The sequence below is a fragment of the Lipotes vexillifer genome, unplaced genomic scaffold (assembly GCF_000442215.2).
Source record: "Lipotes vexillifer unplaced genomic scaffold, Lipotes_vexillifer_v1.1 scaffold412, whole genome shotgun sequence".
Classification (NCBI taxonomy): domain Eukaryota; kingdom Metazoa; phylum Chordata; class Mammalia; order Artiodactyla; family Lipotidae; genus Lipotes; species Lipotes vexillifer.
The window spans coordinates 2,003,481-2,008,944 of NW_006798464.1; positions in this window are offsets into that span (position 1 = coordinate 2,003,481).

The following is a 5,464-nucleotide window of genomic DNA, read 5'->3' on the forward strand; positions in this document are numbered from 1 at the left end:
CTTCCATGGGACTGGATACTGAGCAGGGTTCCCTCATGGCAAGCCTCTTACACATCTACAAGGATGACCATGAGTTACTAGTAACAATAGCTAACTTGTAATGAGTGCCCTCCAGGTCCACTTCTAAATGTTTGATATGCACTACCTTTTTGATCTTCACAACAGGCCTATGAGTCAGAAACTACAGTTGACCCTTGAACAGCATAGGTTTGAACTGCACAGGTCCACTTATATGCAGATATTTTTCAATAGTAAATACTACAGAACTACATGGTTGGTGATTGGTTGAATCCTTGGACACTGAGGAACCGCAGATACTGAGGGCTGACTATATATTACATGAAGATTAATCTAGGAGTTGTTCAAGGGTCAACTATAGTAGAATTCTCCAATTTAAGGATGAGGAAACTGAGACTCAGAAAGGTTAACTAATTTTCCAAAGATTACACACCTAATTAGTGATATAGGCAGGATTCGAAATGCATTTGACCCAAAACCCATATACACTATATATAAAAGAGATAACTAATAAGAACCTACTGTACAGCACAGGTAACTCTACTCAATACTCTGTAATGACCTATAAGGGAAAAGAATCTAAAAAAGAGTGGATATATGCATATGTGTACTGATTCACTTTGCTGTACAGCAGAAACTAACACAACATTGTAAATCAACTATATTCCAATAAAATTTGTTTTTAAAAACCCATGTATATTGTGTGCTGATGTGCCGATCCTTGTTCATGGTAGGGGCTACCTAGTGAGCTGAGTTGAAAGATTTGTGAGGCCCCATTTGCCAAGAACATGATGCCCAGACATGGCAAAGCACTCCCAAGGAACTTTTAGACATCAAGACAGATTAGGGAGTACAGATCAGAGAACAGTTGATTTTTACTAGGTGATATAAGAAGATTTCCTAGAAGAGGTATCATGTAAGCAAGGCTTCCAGGGAAGGCCAGTGGAAAGGATGAGAAAGCACAAGCTGGGGAAACAATGTAAACAAAGTCAGGAAATTGTGAAAATGTACGGTGTATGGGGCATGTGCATGTGTGTATGTGCCCTGCTTACTTCCTAAGTCACTTCACTGCAGCCTCCTCAAAGAGTAGAAGCCACATGATGCTTCAAAATGTCGAAGTGGGGACTTCCCCGGCGGTCCAGTGGTTAAGACTTCGCCTTCCAATGCAGGGGGTGTGGGTTCGATCCCTGGTCAGGGAGCTAAGATCCCACATAACTTGCGGCCAAAAAACCAAAAATAAAACAGAAACAATATTGTAACAAATTCAACAAAGACTTTAAAAATGGCCCACATCAAAAAATCTTAAAAAAAAAAATGTCCAAGTGGAACCTCTTTGGAAAGACACCCCATCTTTGCAGAGGGTATAACCTTCTCTTTCCTTGGGTACCACGGATTTTTGGTTGGGGAATGGGTAGACCCTTTTGGTGAGAGGGATTATAAATACCCTCTTCCTTTGTCACTCCTCATTCCCTTTGATTGGTATGCAGATGGCAGAATGCTCACCTCCTTTGTGGAATGCCACTTTCCTATGGGTTCCTCCAGAAGTGGAGTATGGAAAAATCCTCCTGGGCCTCTCATGAGATTACAGGCAAACTGGGGACATTTCTACTACCATTTGTATTTACAGAACAGGGCAATGTAGAATACTGTGAGACTCCAAATATATGTAAACTATCAAAGAAAAAAAATGGGAGAGACACACACATATGTAGCCATGTTTCTCCCTAAGACAACAGTCAGTTAACTGACCCATGTCCAGTCTGGTAAGAAAATGGCCAAGTTGGAACTGCCTCCTCACAATACAGAGATGGGCTTTCCAAATCATAAGTACCAATCACATTGTTCAGTTCAGGAATCACTGGCAACATCCCATGAATCAGAGTGTCTTATGTGGCAGAATTCATGCGTGAAGCTTAAAGAAAGTTTAATTTCAAGATCATGACTTGTATTCATCTACTCATTCATATACCAATTGCTCTAAGTGACATCTCCTCCAGGAAGTCTTCCTTGACTCTCAAGATAGCCCTTCTGTGGCTCCCATATTCTTCTTTGTATTGAAAATATGTATCTGTTATGTCTGTCTCCTTCAACTACTCTATGTGCTCCTCGAGAGAACTGTCATGTTTATATCTGTATCCCTAGCACCTTGGACTGAGCCTAGATGTAATAGGTAAATAATAAGTGTTTACTGAATTAAAATGAATCAGTTGGGAAAATACAATGTGGGTTGGGCATGTATTCATATATTCTGTTTGTGATATGCCTCTGACTCTGAAGAGGTAGGACAGGCTGCATCCAGTCCTAGACTCTAGGCTAAGGTGCTGAAGTTAAGTGCTTTGGGTTTTCTTCATTTGAACCCAAGCCACCTAGATAAAGAAATGTATGTACTCTTAGTACACAAATGACAGATTCAGGGCAAAATCCCTGCTCATTAATAAAAGCAAGCTTCTAACTTCAGGATCCCTAGATTTTCTCTTATAATCTGATGGGCAGCTAAAACAGGTGGGATCAACCTGCCATCCTGACTGCAAGGAGAGAAGCCAAACATTTGAGTACTGGGACCTCACTGTGGACAAAGAACCCAGTATCTGGGGCAGAAGGCAGGGTCATACCAGGAGAAGAGTCAGGAAAGGAAACTTGTTGCCAGAGCCCACGTAAGGGTCTTAAATTCTATACTAAGGAGATTCAACTCTCCCCTATAGACAACAGGAAACTAAGATTTTATAAACTGGGAAGGAGTATGATTTGATTCAACAAAGATTTATGAAATGTTGTACTTAGGTACTAACGTGGTCATAAAGTTGAGTTAAACATAGTCTCTGCCCTTTAGACAAGTATACAAATGAGAGTACAAGGTGGAATAAAAAGTGAGTGAAATCCAAGATATGGAAAGGGTTATAGAGATCCAAAGGAGAACCCATCTGCTTGATGGAGGAGATGTGGAAATATTTCCTGGAGAGGGAATGTTTTAAAGGGGATTTAAAGAATGGGTACTTATGAACATAGAATTCACTCAACAGCCAATAAACCTGTAAAAGTTGTTTAACTTCCCTACTAATCAGGGAAATGCATGTTAAAACCACAATGAAATGTTATTTCATACCCATCAGATTGCAAAAATTCAAAAGTCTGACAAAACTAAGGATTGACAAGAAAGAACAGTAATGGAAATATTTATATACTTCTGGTGAGAATGGAAATTAGTACGACCACTTTGGAGAATAATTTAGCAATATCTAGCTAAAGATGCACTCATCCTGTGACTTCAGAATTTCACTTCTAGGTATGTATACCCAGAGAAACCCTTACACATGTACACAAGGAGACGTACCAAAATACACAGAAATACCTGTGACAGCAAAAACCAGAAATGACCTAATAGCTATCATCAGGAAAACAGATGAATTGTGCTGTGATTATACACTGAATATTAAAGCAAGGAAATTAAGTATATGTACCAACATGAATGAATCTCACAAACGTAATATTTGGGGTGGTACAGGATACTTACCTTGATACTCATTCATATACAATATAAACAAGTTTATGCAAAACAATATTATACATTGCTTAGGGATCTATATCAATATCTCCATACAAATATATACAGAGAGAAAGAGAGCATAAACAAATATAAAGGCATAAGAGTGAGAAATACCAAATTCAGGAGAGTGAAATATGGGTTGGAGAAGGGCTATATTTGGGGAGGGGTTCACAGGAAACTTTAGTGTATTGGTGTAAATTTTAAGTGTAAAATCGTCTTTCTTTCTTTCCTTTTTTTTTGAAATTTCTTAAGCTGCGTGGTAGGTACATGGTTGCTCTTGCTCTACTCTTCATACCTTTTGTATATCTTTTTTTTTTTCTGGCCATACCACATGGCATGTGGGAACCTAATTCCCCAACCAGGGATTGAACCCTGGCCCATGACAGTGAAAGTGCTGAGTCCTGACCACTGGACCACCAGGGAATTCCCCCTTTTGTAGATCTTACATATTGAATTAAAAAAAATAAGTGAATACTTGTTTAGTCTGAAGAATTGAGGCAGCGAGTCATTCTAGAGAGAAGAATGTTCTGGAGAGGGCAGGATACATTCAGGGAACAAAGTGTCACCATTCTGTTTGGCAGAATAAAGGGTATTTTATGGAATAAACACAGCAACTTGCATTTATATTTATATAACATCCTGCAGCATATAAATCATTTTCACATACACCAGCTCATTTAATTATCAACTTGAAGAAAAGTATTCTCACTTTATAGATGGGGAAACAGGCTCAGAAAGGTTATGTGATATGTTTGTGAATATCTTTGTTAGAGAAAAAGTAGTGATTATCTCTGGAAGGTGGGGTAATAGGTGATTTTACCTTTCTTGTTTGCTTAATTATATTTTCTGATATTTCTAAAATGAACATGTGTAATTTATGAAGTAAAAAAGTAATAAGGCAGGGAGGGGAAGTGAAGGGAGCAGGAAAAAAGTAACTTCCTCAAATAGTGGAGTTCTTTGATTCTGATCCTATACCCTAAATACAAGAATGACAAACAACAGAAGAAATAAAGAAGCTAACATAGGAAAAAATGTTCAACTTCACTGATAAAGAAATGTACATTAAAACAAGATGTAAGAATCATGTCTATTAAATTAGCAAAAATGTTTTTTGAGGATGAGGGTGTGGTGAAACTGATAGTCATTTATTGCTGGTAACATTGTAAATTGGTACAATTCACTCGGAAGACGACTTGGCAGCAAGCAACGAGAGCTGTAAAATGTTCACACGCTGTGGAAATAATCTAAAATGTGGAAACATTCTTTTCTGAGAGGAAAAAAAAGGATGTTCGCAAGAGCATTATTAATATAGCAGGGCATCCTCCATTCAGACAGGCGGTACGAGTTTGGCTGTTTATAGGAGGGTGGGCTTGTAATCTTCTGAACGGTCGTTTGCACTAATTGATATACATAAAGGGAGGGTTTGTTTTTTAGCTGAAGGAAAAGTGAGAAAGTGTGAGTGTGTGATTGAGAAAAAATGGAGGAGATTGGCCTGGTGTCTGTTCAGACCCAGGCATTTTGGATGTTTTTTTTTTTTTTTCTCTCTTCTTTCTTAGTGTAACTCAACTCTATGAGGTTTAAGTGGAAAAGGTCAGGGACTTCCCTGGTGGTCCAGTGGTTGAGACTCTGTGTTCCCAACACAGGGGGTCCAGGTTCAATCCCTGGTCAGGGAACTAGATCCCACGTGCCGCAACTAAAGATCCTGCAGGGCTGCATGTGGCAAGTAAGACCTGGCACAGCCAAAGAAATATATATATATATATATATATATATATATATATATATATATATATATTTTTTTTTTTTTTTTCTTTTTTTTTTTGAGGTACATGGGCCTCTCACTGTTGGGGCCTCTCCCGTTGTGGAGCACAGGCTCCGGACGCACAGGCTCAGCGGCCATGG